The following is a 16,461-nucleotide window of genomic DNA, read 5'->3' on the forward strand; positions in this document are numbered from 1 at the left end:
AGTATCTAGTAAGTATCGCCTTCCAAGGAAGTAACAAGATTGGCCAGAATTAAGCTCTGTCTCCAGAGACCTTTGCAGATATTGAATAGCATTGCTTTCCTTAGTGACTTTGTCTCCTAGTAGATCTATGATGCATCAAATCTAAAATAAAAACATTAAAAGCAATTATCCCTGATACAAATATTGTTCTAGTTTTAAGAATATGAAGCAGTAAAATTAAAATATTTCAGTGAATTTATTAATTTAGCTTGAATTACAAAGCCAAAATTGGAAACTGTCAAAGTTATAGAAAAGTGCCCAAATTTTTGCTTAATAAATACTTACAATTCTGGCTATACTACATGGTCAATCAAAAGACTGGATGATGTAGTAGTATATATGAAACCATCAAATTAAATAAGAAGCAATATTTCAGTTGTGAATAAATTAAATTTCACCTCTAATTATATAGGATATATAAAATAAATGTCCCTTATTTTTATTTTTAAAATGGTAGCTATGCTACAGAAAACATGGATTATGAAACTATATATTAGTAAGCCAACAATACATTTGTATTCTTCCTTGCTCTTCCTTTAATTCTCTTGTTACTATTAATAAGAAAAAGACCCGATGAAACTGAGACCTAAAGGGAAATGTTTGTGTCACTGAGAAACAGCCAAGGAGGCTCAATATACAAATAAAATCAAGTAGGAAAGTATACTTACGTTCATCAAAGAATGTAGTTATAAAAGCACCAAAAGCTTCCTTTTATATGCTCTGAAATATAGTTTATAGTCTAATATAATGGGTATTCAGACACAGATGATACCAAAATCATTCAATCTATTTCTTTAGTTTCAAAGGTATGTGCATTTTTCTTATGACACATTTTTTTCAGTAAAGCAGGAATTCATAAATACTTAAAAGAATAATTTGCATTAAAATTTTATTAGAATGAATGACCTGTCTATTCTACAGTCAACACTTCATTTCCTTAACTAACAATGAACATACAAATGTTTCTAGTGTCCTAATAAACATTTCTAGAGGTTTAATTGAAAAAAAAACTTAAGATATTCCTCCATTTCATATCATAATACTTACATCAAAATCATTCATTTGATATACATTAATATGAAGAAAAAGGAATATTCTTAACTGTTTTTGAAAGTACAAACAACATATATACATTATGAAAACATTCATAATACCATAATTGGTTAAAAATTATGAATGAACTATTAGCCCATGTAACATTTAAAAAAAACAATAAAAAAGAAAAAACTGAAAAAAGAAAATATAAAAAGCAGTCAACAAAAACAACAAGGCACCCAAATATTAAATATCTCCAAGACAGCTAAGCAACAAAATAAACAGTTGGGAATATGAGTACTAACTTCTGACAGATAAAGAGATAATTCTTACGGCTAGCATTCCTCCTTTATCTTACATTTGAGAACAAACTGCTTTAAAAAGCTATAGTGTTAGATATTTTATAATTTTTAGTCATGTTTCCTATAATTTACATTTCAACAAACTATGAAAAAAATTTAACAGCCACACAAAGGCTATGTGAATAATTTTAATATGTCTAGCTTCCAAGCATGGTAAGCTCAAGGAAGTACTTTAATTCCTCCTGTGGTCAAGTGTTGGGGGATAAATTTGGGAATTTCAAAGGATTTGCTGTAGGAAGCATTGTAGATGGATATTTGATGGGTTCAGATTAATTACACCAACAATGGATAAAGAATGGAAAAACATAACACATAAATCACACATTTGACATGCATGTTATGTTAGAGACAAAGAGAATAGCAAAATAATGTCATCTATAAACATTAAAAAAAGATTTCTAATGAAAATTGCCTTTGAAGGAGAAGGGTAAATAATTATTGTTCATCAGAAGAAAAACCTCCTCACATTAATGTATAATTAAAAGTAAATTTTTTATACCTAACTATTATAATACCATAGCTTTTACTTGTGAAGGAAGGTTTTCTGTCATCAAAAGTTTTTATAGGCTTCCACTGCAGAATGATATTTCCTCTAAAGATTAGAAAGAAAAGAAGAAATTGGAGAAAAACAAAATGCTTAAATCTTTACACAAAAACCAACAAATTCATGGCCATGATTTAGTGAAACAATGAAGTCAAATAAAACAAATGAATATTATTTCAAAGAACTAGCTAGTAAATTTGGATTATCATAATAATGATCATCAAAGTTTCAAGCACTAAAAAAACATAACTGATAGTAAAAGTGCTCATTTTAATTTATCACTGGATATTTCTTTAACTCTAATCAGGCATGGGTAATAGGCCATGTTTCAAATATCTATCAGCTAATAAAACACAATGAGCACAAGGTATCATCAGAATATGACATTTTAATAAGTTGCTATATCCTATTGTTACAAAAGAAATAATTTAATTTGCATCCTATTTTATAATATTCAGAAAACTATGTATTCTTTATACAAATACTTAATTGGTCCAGAACCCTTTCAAAAAAAATTATTATAACACATGCCATGACAGCTTACAAAATTTAATGAAGGTACAAAAATAGTTTAAATTAAAATTGGAAAGAAAGGCAGTTTTGTTGAATAAAATATTCTAGGAAATTATTTATAAACTTTTATGAGTTTAAAATGTTGTATTTCCCACAGATATGGTCTAAGAATGTTCTTTTTAGGTTACAAGGAAATCTCGAAATGATTCCATTTATCCACAATTCTTCCTCAACAAAAAATGCTACTAAGACTAAAAATCACTACTGCAACAGCAAAAGTTTAAGATGTATACTCCAAAACAAAGAAAAGCTAATAAAAGCAAACCTGGTAAATGTTATCTTTAAAGTATACTTGGCAAAGTGTGGGAAGATGAAGTCAAACTAACAAGCTGAGCTCAAAGCTCGCATGAAAACAATAAAGAAAGCCCAAAGCTGTCTGCAGGAAATGTTTTGGTGCTCAGCTGGCCAGGACAGCATTACACAACTCCCAAAAAGGTGAGAGACAGAGACAAAGAAACCACAACAACAAAAATGAGCTACTAAGCCCCCATGGTGACTGGAAAGGGATCCCCTCCTCTATCTCCAAGTTATAAACTGGGGTAAAATCCATGGCTTACCACAGCTGACTGAGAGAAGAGACTTCTTTCTTTCTGTCAGGAGTTTCAAAGGAAAAAGAAAGGGGAATAGAGGTGCTTTTCTTCAGAGTTTGGAGAGTTTGCCTGCTTTGAATCTCCACACAGAAAATCCCAGACTGAAACACCTCCTTGGAGAGGTGCACTGATGTGCATCATCTCCTGGATGGTCTGGAAATTGCATGGACAAATCTGTTCTCAGTTCACTCTGTATTCTAACCCGAGGAGAAAATCTGAACATCACTAGTGAGTGTGTGGTCTGATTCTGATAACTTAAATTGTGCAATTATAAAGACAGAGTTGAGCCAAATACCAAAGAGCTGTGGGGAAAAAATACATAGGCAAAATAGAGAAATTGACCATAAGAGTAAATTCACCAACATTTTCAGTTGCTTAGACATTAGCAAGACATTACAAGCCATACTAGGAAATAGGAAAAGATGGCCCAAGATAAAGAACTAGCCATTTGGAAACTTCAGCTGTGCTGTCAACTTTTGAAAAGCTATCCCAATTGTACATGGTGAGTTGGGATTATATATAAATTAATAAGCATATTGATGCAGAAATGTTAAATTTAATCTTTTTCCATTGTAATGTACTGTATTAAATATGTTTGGTCTTATCTACATGGGTTTTATTATAGAAACTAATAAAGTATTCTTTAAATACTGTGGGGTGGGGGGTGGGGGGGTGGGGGTTGTGGGGAATTAACAAAATACCCTGAGCAGATATAGGAGTTAAGACAATCACTGATAATCACACAACCCTTAAATCAGTTCAAAGAACTTAAAGAAAATATCACTAATGAAATAAATAATATTAAAACACTGGTGAGCACAGACACTGGGTGAACATAAAGAACAATTTGAAAGCCAACACAGAAAGGTAACCAGCTTATGGGAATGAAAGGAAGACATAATGGATGACAATAAAAATACATTAGAGACATGTAAGAGCAGACTTGAACTCCTCAAAGACAGAATTAGTAATTCCAAGACAGGACATCTCAAATGGAAGAGACAGGAGAAGAGAAAGAGAATGGAAAAAATAGAACTGAGTCCCAGAAAACTGAATGACAAAGCTAAACTCTGAAATATTTACATTACTGGTGTTGCAGAAGAAGAGAATTTGGGAAAGGGGCAGAAAGAATATTTGAGGAAATAATGACCAAAACTTCCCAATCTTTACAAAAGACAAAAATATCAGTATCCAAGAAGGGCAACGCACCCCAAACAGAATAAATCCAAACAGACCTACCATGAGACACCAACTATTCAAAATGTCAAATATTAGAGATAAAAAGAGGGTTGTGAAAACAGCAAGAATAAAAACAAAGCATCACATACAAGGAAAAGTCAGTAAGATTAATTGCTGACTTATCATCAGAAACCATGGAGCTTAGAGGAAAGTGGTAAGATGTATTTAAGGTACTGAAAAAGAAAAATTGCCAGCCAAGAACTCTGTATCTGGCAAAACTGTCCTTCAAAAGTTAGAGACACTTATCACTAGTGATTAGAGAAATGTCAATCAAAACTAGTGATTAGAGAAATGTCAATCAAAACTATAATGAAATATCATTTCATACCTATTTGACTGTCTGTTCTTAAGTAGTCAGAAAACTGTAAATGTTGGAGATGATGTGGAGAGCTAGGAACACTTCTACACTGTTGGTGGGAATGTAGAATGGTACAGCCACTGTGGAGGAATGTTTGGCTCCTCCTAAGGTAGCTGAATATAGACTTGCCATGGGATCCAGCCATCTTATTACTAGGGATATACTGGGAAGAACTGAGAGCAAAGACACTAACAGACATCACGGCAGCATTATTCACAATTGCCAAAATTTGGAAACAACCCAGGTGTCCTTCAACTGATGAGTGGATAAACAAATTGCGATGTATACACAGGGTGGAATATTATGAAATGGTAAGAAGAGATGAAGCTGTGAAGCTCATGACAACATGGATGAAACTGGAGGACATTATGTTAAGTGAAGAAAGCCAGATAAAGAAGGAAAAATATTATATGATTGCACTATTATGAAATAAATGTACTGGGTAAACTCACAGAGTTAATTACAATATAGATCACCAGAAAATAGGAGGGTAGAGAATGGAAAGCTGAGGTTTATTTGCAGAACTGGTAAAAAGGTTGTTTGAAAATTGTTGGAAATGAATAGAAATGGTGAAAGTATCATGATGTTTGTAACTAGCAGTGCTCTTGTATGGGTATGACAGTTGTTGAAAGGAAAAGTCTAAGGTCATGTATATTACTAGAAGGAAAGCTAAAAATTATCACATAGGACTGTATAGTAAAGTAAAATATCATGTAAAACACAAATATGGGGAATATTGCATATATAAAACTCTTTTTTACAAAATATAAATAAAAATACATTAGAGATAAGGAAAATGAATAGCAGCTATGGAGGGCAGGCAAGACACAGAGAGATTGAGAGGTGAGGTTTTTTTTTTAATTGGAATAAATGAAAGTGCTCTGGGAATGATTGGGGTGATGAATGCACAAATATATAATTAAACCAGATACCACTGATTGCACTCTTTGGATGGATTTATACTTTATTAATATGTAACAATAAAATTGTTTTGATTAAAAAACTTACTTGACAAAACAAAGACTTAAAGTGGCTTGTACACTTGTAGACTAGTACCTAAGCTATTATAGCTGCATGAACCACAGGCAGATCAGTTAAACCATGATTCCACTTCACTGACAAAGCAAATGCTTTACTGTTTTTCCCTCAATATTTCTGTGATAACTAAGAGATGAGTTAATTATTGTATAATTTATGAGACAGAGGTCCTCTTTTGTTTTCCTGTGGATATGGATATTCAGATCGCCCAACACAATTTTTAAAACAGACTTATGATTGACCTGGATTGGCTTAGCCTTATCAAAATTCTTTTGACCATAGATGAATGGGTCTGTTTCTGATCCATCAATTCCGTTCTATTGGTTTGTCTATTTTTATACAAATACAACATTTTTACCACTGTAGCTTTTAGGATGTTTCTGGCCACTCAAGGCCCCTTACCATTCCAAATAAGTTTGATATTTGGGTTTTCCTTTTCCATTTCTTTAAATAAGGATGTTGGAATTTTTATCATGATTGCATTGAATTTGTATACCATTTGGGTAGAATTTAAATCTCAGTGATAATTAATCTTCCAATCAATGAACACAGAGTATTCATCAATGTATTTAGATCTACTTTGATTGCTTTTAGCAATGCATTATGATTTTCTAAGTAAATGCTTTATGTCCTTCTTTAAGTTATTCCTAAATATTTGATTCTTTTGGTCACTATTGTAAACACAGTTTTTTTTCCCTGACTTCCTCCCCAAAATGCTCTTTACTAGTGTACAAAAATATTGCAGATTTTTTAATGTTAATATTCTTTATTTTTAAAGGAGCTTTAGATTATGTAAATGTTACATCATCAGAAATACAATGGATTCCCATATATTCCACTTCCAGCCCTTTCACATTTTCCCCCATTACCAACATTTTTCCAATGGCGTTAATTTGTTACACCCTACAGATTTTTACATGTTATCTTCCATCTTCCTGAGCCCATTTCTAGAAGTTTTATTGTAGATTTCTCAGGACTGTATCATTAGTGAAGAGTAAAAGTTTTATTTCTTCTTTTTCAATTTGCATGCCTTTTATTTCTTTTTCTTGCTCTACTTGTTCAGCTGTGGGTTTTCATGCATGCTCTTTATCATGTTGAGAAAGTATCCTTCAATTCTTATCTTTAACGGTATATTTATCAAGCAAGAATGCTGTCTTTTGTCAAACACTTCTTTGGCTTCAACCAAGACTCTCACGGGAATTTTCTCCTTTGATTTATTAAAGTGGTATGTTATGGTGATTAATTTTCTTGTGATGAACCACCCTTTCATGCCTGGTACAAAACCTATTTGATCAGGATGACTGATTCTTTTAATGTGCTGTTGGGCTTGTTTAGAGAGCATTTTATTGATTTCTGCCTCATTATTTATTAGGGATAGAGGTCAGTAATTTGGTTTTTGCACAGTGTCTTTATCTGACTTTGGTATTAGATTATGTTAGCTTTAAGAATGATTTTGGTAGCATTCCTTCCTTATCAATTTTTGGAAGTGTTTGAGTAAGACTGATATTAAATGTTCTTAGAGTGCTTGGTAGAATTCATCTGTGAAGCCCTCTGGTAATGGACTTTTTATTTTGGGTAGTTGGGTGATGACTATTTCAATATCTTTACTTGGGCCTGGTTTGCTGAGGTCTTCTATTTCTTCGAGGGCTAGTACAGGCTGTTTGTATTTTCCTAGAAAAATTTCCATTTCATTCACATTGTCTATTTTGTTGGTGTATAGCAGTTTATAGTATTCTTTTATGATCTCTTTTATTTCTGTGGGGTCAATAGTAATGTCCCCATTTTCATTTCAAATTTTACTTATTTTCACCATCTCTCTTTTCTTCTTTGTCAGTCTAGCTAAGGGCTTATCAATTTTCTTGTAAAACCAACTTTTAGGCTTGTTAATTCTATTGATTTTGTTCTCAATTTTATTTCTTCTCTGCTCTTTGTTATTTCATTCCTTCTGCTTTGTGAATAGTTTGCTATTCTTCTCCTAGTTGCTCTCAATGTGTAGTTTTTCACACATTGTGTAGTTGATTTCAACTCTTTCATTTTTAATGTAAGCACTGAGGGCTATAAATTTCCCTCTCAGAACTGCATTTGCTGCATTCCATAGGTTCTGCTATGTTGTATTCTCATTTTCATTCATCTCAAAATATTTTATTTCTTTCACAATTTCTTCTTTGACCGACTGATTAAGAGTGCATTGTTTAACCTCCATTTGTGGAGGTTATTTGTGAATTTTCCTTTTTGCTGCCTATAGTTGATTTCCAACTTTATTCCATTACAATCAGACAAAGAACTTTGTATAAATACTGTTAAGTTTATTTAGATCTGCTTTATGAGCCAATATATGGTCTATCCTGGAGAGAGAATAATGAGCACTTGAGAAGAAGGCATATCCTGCTCTTTGGGGATGCAATGTTGTGTACATATCTATTGGTTTTACTCTATTTATCATACCATTCAAGCTCTCTATTTCTTTACTGATCCTTTGTCCAAATTTCTATCCAATGCTGAGAGTGATGTATTGAGACCTCAGTTAGAGGTTTTTCATGGTTACCAGGCCATAAGGCTGTGGCTCCATTCTGATTGACTGAGCAAACTGCCTACCTGTGGAAGGTACCATATCTCTCCCCAAGAATGAGCCATATCACAGTGGGAATGGAGCAGATAAAGGCCCTCATTACTTCTGGGCCATCAAACCTTCCTGCATTCCAAGAAAATCCTACCTCCTAGTCCAACACACCTCCAAGCCATATACAAGAATTCACTTTTACAGCCCTTTATTGACCCAAGACTGTACTCTGGACACTAATCCCCTCCCTATGAACTAATGTTTCCTTACCTTTAGATGTACTGTAAAAATTCACATCAGTATCTTCCATGAGGGGAACTGAAGTCTCTCTTCAGATACCCACCACGCTCTAAGTCTCTAGCCTATTGGCAAACTCCCCTTAGGAGTCTCGTAGGAATCAGAAACTGTGCTTACTGCTGGTCCACATGACCACAGTATAGCTAAGAGCAGCCTCTGCATAGAATCCTGAATTCTATTTAAATCACTGTAAAAAAAGAAAACAGATAAATCTGAGGCTCAGGAACCTCATGTCATGTCTCCTTAAAGAAATAAGGACATAAACCTTAAACTTCTCAGTTTAAAACCTAGATTGATATTAATGGCAAAAAATTACTTCATAGCAATGAAACCTGCCTAAAATTCTCCTCGATGTACATATTCAAGGGGTAATAATAACAAGTTACCTTAATTCCATTGGGTAGCTTCAGTTTTCATTTTAAAAATGGAAAAAATAATTTGCTTCTACTGCTAAAGTAAAATAAAATCTTCCTAGTAAAAGTGTAGGAGTAAAAAGCAAAGTAATAAAAAGTTAAGTTCATTTGATATGTAACACATTGCACTGGAAATGTTTAAGGTATACAAAAATCAAGAGATAGACTTCAGCATTGTCAAACTCTCTTGTACATTCAAACCAGGCCTTGAATACATTGCAGGTTCCCTCTCTATATGAGTTATTCACTAGATTGGTCACTGACCCCTCAAACAAGAAAGATATTTACTATATCTCTGGTTGTGCTTCTGAAGTTGATGAAAACTATGTTGCAGTTTCAAACTCCTGAAGCAGCCAATGGGGGCTCAATATAGCAAAACGTGCCATGGATACCACCTCCAAACTTGCACTGTTTCATAGTGTCAAAGAATGCTATGTATCAGGCCAGTAAAATACTGAAATTACCTTCTTAGTTTCTCTCTAGGATCAACAATATTGTGGCTTGCTCACTGTGTGAAAGACATATCAAGTGAAGCCATAGTTAACCAGAGTTCTGCAAGTAGAGCTTAATTGCAAATTGGCATTATGGCCTGCTCCTGTGGAGAGATAACATGTAAGGTATTGCCAATCTGAAACTTGAATTTATTAATTGGAGTTCAAAGAGAAACTTATGCATTTAGTAGTACATTAATTAGCATTAAGTATTGTACCTGTATCCTGTTCTAAATATATGCCTGATGATTACAGTGTTATCTTTTCTATTAGATCCTGTGCAGAGGGACATTAAACATGTTAAAAGTCCTGGTAAACATCATTTTCTAAGTAATTAATGAATGTGCTTAGCCCAGGTCTCCCTCATAGCCCTTATTCAAGTTAATGGAATATCCAGCTTGGTGCACTAATCTGAATGAAATCATCGGTCCAGGAAAGTGCCAGCTCACCAAAAGCACCTTGTGGGATGTACAAGTGCCAGTCATTGGATGGCCTGACATGCCTCTTTGAGAACAAAAGCTAAATAGTGTCTGTATCAAAATCAGCTGTTTCCACTAACTCTAGCTCAAAGTCTACTGCTAGGGGAGAACAAACCAAACATCCCTTAAAAATCCTTGCCTGTTTTCTTTTGAAAAAGGCAGTGTCCCTTCTCATCCCTCTCTTAACTGCTTTAGGCATAACTGCCACTGTTGAAAATTGGGGTTGGCAATCTATACAAAATCTAATGATCTATTTCAATTACTCCCTAGAAATAACTAACAGCATAAATGAAACCAGTCATGCCTTAAAAGCTCTAAAACAGCAAGCAAACTCTCTTGCAGCTATGGTGATGCAAAATCATAGGACACTTAAAATGCTAACTGCAGCACAGGGAAGGGTTTGTCCTTTCCTTAAGGAAAAATGCAATCTCTTTGTAAATTACTCTAAAATAGTCCCAAACAGTATTCAAAACCTGGAAAATAAACCCAAGGATGTCAGGGAAATGCAGCCTTTATAAACACCTGGCCTTTTCTACTCCTGTGGTCCGGTGTCCTCTCAGTAGGACCACATATGCTCAAAATTCTAATTAAGTTTATTTTTCCCAGGATCAACATCTTGTTAGCCATATGGGGACTTCATCCATCTTCATACAGGATACCAGATTCGTCTTCCTCCAGTCAAGATAGAGAAGCAGGAGAGTTCTACACCTTGTCAGGTAGGGTCTGTTAGCCCCTAATCAGCAGGAAGTAGCTACAGAAGAAAGAGCATCTTCCTTCAGCAAAACTCTCTGAGGGAGGGAATGAAGCAGGCTGGTAAGATAGGGAATTAATAGATAGAACTGGAACCTGGCAAAGAGTCCACGTGGACATCAGTAACCCCCAAGATGGCTGCTGGAAGACCCCCACCCCCAAGACTCTGTTATCCAGAACAAAGACTTCCTTGGTGCAACCTTATTCAGCACTTCTGCAAGTGCAGTTTGTTGATTTGTGAGTTAACCTTTCCCTGCACAGGTGGTTCAACATGATTTCCCTCTGTTACCTGAGAGTGCTAGAAAAGAGTCATCCTGCTAATGTAATAGTAATTGAATCTTGCCAATTATGCCATAATTTTCTGCTAGATAAAAGCTTTCTATATAGATATATGAGTAGAGAGAGAGAGATTGATATAATTATTCAATTAACTCAAGCATAAGAAAGACATGCATGACATTTATTTATTTATTTATAAACTTTGGTTAATATTTGGGAGCATATAAAATAGGGAAAGGATTGTCTACAAACAGGGGTCCAACTTCTACACCATAATCCTTTATGATGTAGATATGAGCTCACCAACTTGGGGACCCACTGACATACCTGGCTCTCCAGGGGACACACCAACATACCTGGCCCACCTCTGGCCAGAGTCCCAAATGGATGAAAAATAAATTTGTATATACATATCTAGTTTAATAAGTTTATCTTGACAATTAGATTGAGAGACAAGAATTCCACAATCAGTGAAAAGATGAAATCATCATTGAAGAGACTCACAAAATAAGAGAGAAATAGAAGAGTCTTAATAAAAACTCCCCAACATCTATCTCAGGCTGGGAAGCCCCAAGTCAGCAGCCAAAACCAGAGTCTTGAGTGAAAGCAACACCCGTGCAGAGCACCCTCTGCCAGGGTGGACTTCACAGTCCTGACCAGGGCCTGTCCCTTTCATTTGGCTCATAATCAATGAAATTGATACGATAGATGCCAACTTGAGGGGGCTGCGTCAGTTCCCAAGGAAGTGTCCAGCTTTCCCAGGAAGGAACACAACTCCCTGGGCAGTACTTCCCAAGGTTCACATGTTAATTCCTGAGAAAGTGTCCAGCCTTCCCAGGGAGGACCATAATCCTCCCTGGGCACTACTTTGCAAGGTCTGTGCACCAGTCCCCAAGAAAGTGTCCAGCCTTCCCAGGGAAGACCACAATACTCCCTGGGCACTACTTTGCAAGGTCTGTGTGCCAGTCCCCAAGAAAGTGTGCAGCCTTCCCAGGGAGGACCACAATTCTCCCTGGATACTACTTTACAAGGTCTATGCACCAGTCCCCAAGAAAGTGTCAAGCCTTCCCAGGGAGGACCACAATACTCCCTGGGCACTACTTTGCAAGGTCTGTGTGCCAGTCCCCAAGAAAATGTCCAGCCTTCCCAGGGAAGACCACAATACTCCCTGGGCACTACTTTGCAAGGTCTATGTGCCAGTCCTCAAGAAAGTGCCCAGCCTTCCAAGGGAGGACCACAATTCTCCCTGGATACTACTTTGCAAGGTCTATGTGCCAGTTCTCAAGAAAGTGTCTGCGGTCACCCCTCGGGCTGAAGTGTGGTTTGCTGGCCTGGTGGGGGAGCAGCCACGGCAGGCCAAGCCGCTGCCCCCATAATAGGGTGGCTGGTCAGACTCACTGCCACCCCTGAAGGAAGCTCGGCATGGGCGCAGAGTGCCCTCAGGTCTCCCCTTCTCAGCAGCCATGCTTCTGCGGCCGCCCCTCCTCCCGGGTGGCACCACACGATGCCTGTGGGGCAGTACCCTTCTTCTTCTTTCTCCCTGCGCAGGCGCAGGGTGGAAAATTCCAGTCTGCCCTTTTCCCCTCCCCCACAGCAGCAACAGCCAGGCGTGGGCGGAAAAATCCAGTCTGCCCTTTTCCCTTCCCCCGACAGCAGCAACAGCCAGGCATGGGTGGGAAACTCAAGTCTGCCCTCCACCCTAGCAACAGCAGCCACCAATCCCTAAACCCTGCCCCTTCCCCCAGCAACAGCGACAGCCAATCCCTAACCACCACCCCTCCCCCATCCAGTACCGCCCACTGACCTTTCTCCGGCAACCAATCAGAACAGGGCATGGCTTCGACCAATCAGCCTTCCCCAGCCCCTATAAAACTGTTGCCTCTCCCTCAATAAAGTGGACTTGCGTGTTTACCTCGTCTCCGCGGTAGTTCTTCTGCCATGGGCCCTCCAATCCTGAGAGCCCCCGACAAGGGCCTGGCCTCCCTTGTCTCCAGTTCGTCGCCTGCTTCTCCGGGCGACCCCTTCGTCGCCGGCTTCGCCGGGTGACCCCGTCAGCCGAACCGCGCAACCCCTGTGAGACCGATCCCTTGTCTGCTGCCGGACCGACCTCTCGTCCCAAGTGGGACTGACCCCTCATCCAAAGCGGGACCGACCCCTCGTCCAGAGCTGGACCAACCCCTCATCCGCAGCCAGACCCCACCTCTACTGACCGAGCAAGCCGCCACAGCTGGCGCCCAACGTGGGGCTAAGCAACCCCACCACAGCACAACGTGGGGCAAGGCAACCCCACCACAGCCTCACTCCATAACCTGGTGGCCCCCCCCCCCTCTTCTCACCTTGGGACTTCTCTCGTGCAACATTGCTCCTACCTGAGCCTTGGCTACCTCATACGATCCACGGCGGCCTGGGAGAATCGCTGGATGGCTTTCTCCTTCCATGTCGGGGGCTTATACCGACCCGCTATGATTAAGAGAAGCCTTGGATTTCTCGGGAGCATGCGCTTGCACGTCTGAAGTAACCCTACCATAGCCCTACGCTCTCCTCTCTTCTCACCCCTATCTTTTTGCTCTGCATTGCTGCTCCTGAACCTTGGCGACCTCATACGATCCACGGCGGTCTGGGAGAATCACTGGATGGCTTTCTCCTTCCATGTCGGGGGCTTATACCAACCCGCTATGATTAAGAGGTGCCAATAAAACTCTCAGGAGCGCTTGCCTGAGCACCTCCACCCCTGCCTTCACCTCTGCCTCCTCCCCTCCGTGCTTGCTCCCCTTTGCCTTGCTCCACTGCTCGTCGTCCCGCCCTCCCCTCGTCGGGGCCTTCTCTTGGCCCATGACCACTGTCGGAGTTCCATCGGCTCCGACCCCTCGTCTCACCGCACACCTCGGCTCCCATCGCCGCGCTCTCAAGGTAAGGGCCCCTTTTCTTATTGGCTCCAAAAGGCCATTAGCAATGGGTAACATCCTATCTGCTAAGCAAGCCCCACAAGTTCGGGCCCTCGCCGGTCTCCTAGACACTCACCGGTGTAAGATCTCTTTCAAACAGTTTCAAGTATATTGGGACCTTCTTCTCCCCTTTAATCCGTGGCTTACCACATGTCAGCTTTGGGACCCGGACACCTATACTCGCCTTATAGATAGGGTCACTTTTGCTGTGGAGCAGGAAGGTAAAAGATTCCCTCCTGGCTTATTACAGGCAACATGAAGTCCAGAAGAAATCTTGAAGGGTATAATCTATGATATGCTATATAAAAAAGGATTTAAAAGCAGCTATACCAAGAAAGTAAGAATTATGAGTCAACTGTAAATAAATTATATATTTCTGTTAATGTGTTGTAATTGTTCTGTGTTTGTCTGTCTGTTCGTTCAATGTCAACATATATTGTGATACCTCCAGATGGTAAATATAAATTACTAGAAATCTTTAAAAGAGCTCTATTCAAATGGCCAAAAATTAAATAAGCGCTTATATTAATACTTAAGTTTATTATATTAATACATAAGTTTAAATGTTAATAAGATATCTACAATTAAAAATAAATTGTAAGTCTTAATTAACAAAATTAACTGTACGTCTTCATAAAAAGTTGTTCTTGCCTAGATTAAAATGAATAACTTATTTTTCTTCACAGGATAATATAAAGAATGTAAAACTTATATGAATATTAAAAAGGTTAAAAGTTTGTAAAAATGCTAACGGAAATGTAATAAGTTTTGCAAAAAGATGTATTTTGTCCTAAAGTAGGATGGCTAATTTTTCATAAACTCTTGAAACTTAATTTGCATGCGGCAAGTATAAAAGGTATTGTGATAACTTTATGTAAGGGAATGTGTTCTGTAAAGATAAAATTTATCTTCAATAGTCTATATGGTTATAAATAATAATAAAAGGTTTAATAAAGCATTGTTTACATTAAGGTATTAAATGGCTAATTCCAAAAGGTCATTCTTAAATATATATATAAAACTGAATTGATGATAATAATAATAAAAGGTAATTTTATAACAGGAAAGATTAACAGCAACCAAGCTCCCCTGCCAACTTGCTTTTAGGAAACGGTTTCTAATATTGCATGCTACTAAGTATTTAAAGAAAAGTTATTCTTAAGGAAACAGAAGATGATTTTGTCTTTGCAGCCATTGTCTATTTAGCAACACCCCTCGCTATCGGCCTAGCCACTGTTGCGCCGGACGATTGGAACCTTAAACAAAGACTCCTCCTCACTGTCATCTTCCTATCTATCGTTACTATATTTACTGCCCTCATTCTCCTTCGTTTATAAAGCAGTCTCCTACAAACCACAAAGCTTCTGTCTTAAACATACCATTCTCAACCCTATCCTCTAAATGATCTTCTCACTTCCCCCACAGCCTTTAATACTTTATTTCTTCCTCATAACCTTTGCTTTCTTGATAATATTTTCTGCCATCTGTCTAGCTGCTACCACCCCAGAAGATTGGAACCTCGGCCAACGAATTCTACTCTCCATCGCCTTTCTGTTTATTATCCTCTTTTATGCTTTACTCCTTATCTTCCTCCCATAATGACTTCACCAAGCCTCCTCTTGTCCAAAACCATCACCCTTCTTTTCCTCATACTCCCCATTGCACTCACCAACCCCAGCCATCAGCCTTTTAATTGGACAGTAAGCCTCTGGCAGGAAAAAGTAATCCTCTCCTACAATGTCTTCGCTGCCAAGGAGAGATCAACTACCTGTAACGGGCTGTCATCCTGGACTTTTAACAAGCAGATGGACCTTATAGCCACCGAGATCAACGAGAATTGGACATTGGCCACCCTTGCTTGCAACGGCAAGATACCACCCCTTAAATTGTACATTTATATCCCTGTCATACTCACCTCCCTCTTCAACCCCGCTTCCCTCATTGCTTACTGCCTCTTGGGCCTCAGCTACTTGTTGCTGCTGCCATCCTGGCCCTTATTTGAAAAGAAGGGGGAAATGCAGTCACCCCTCGGGCTGAAGTGTGGTTTGCTGGCCTGGCAGGGGAGCAGCCGCGGCAGGCCAAGCCGCTGCCCCCATAATAGGGTGGCTGGTCAGACTCACCGCCACCCCTGAAGGAAGCTCGGCATGGGCGCAGAGTGCCCTCGGGTCTCCCCTTCTCGGCAGCCATGCTTCCGCGGCTGCCCCTCCTCCCGGGTGGCGCCACACAATGCCTGTGGGGCAGTACCCTTCTTCTTTCTCCCTGCGCAGGCGCAGGGCGGAAAATTCCAGTCTGCCCTTTTCCCTTCCCCCACAGCAGCAACAGCCAGGCGTGGGCGGAAAAATCCAGTCTGCCCTTTTCCCTTCCCCCGACAGCAGCAACAGCCAGGCGTGGGCAGGAAACTCAAGTCCGCCCTCCACCCCAGCAACAGCAGCCACCAATCCCTAAACCTTGCCCCTTCCCCCAGCAACA

The 16,461-nt window shown here is 39.0% G+C and overlaps 1 pseudogene; it reads right to left on the minus strand.

The window, feature by feature from the left end:
- LOC139438578 (lysine-specific demethylase 6A-like) overlaps positions 1 to 16,461 on the minus strand; it is a 74,145-nt pseudogene that overhangs the window by 46,095 nt on the left and 11,589 nt on the right.

Source organism: Dasypus novemcinctus (assembly GCF_030445035.2).
Source record: "Dasypus novemcinctus isolate mDasNov1 chromosome Y unlocalized genomic scaffold, mDasNov1.1.hap2 SUPER_Y_unloc_1, whole genome shotgun sequence".
In the NCBI taxonomy this organism is placed as follows: Eukaryota; Metazoa; Chordata; class Mammalia; order Cingulata; family Dasypodidae; genus Dasypus; species Dasypus novemcinctus.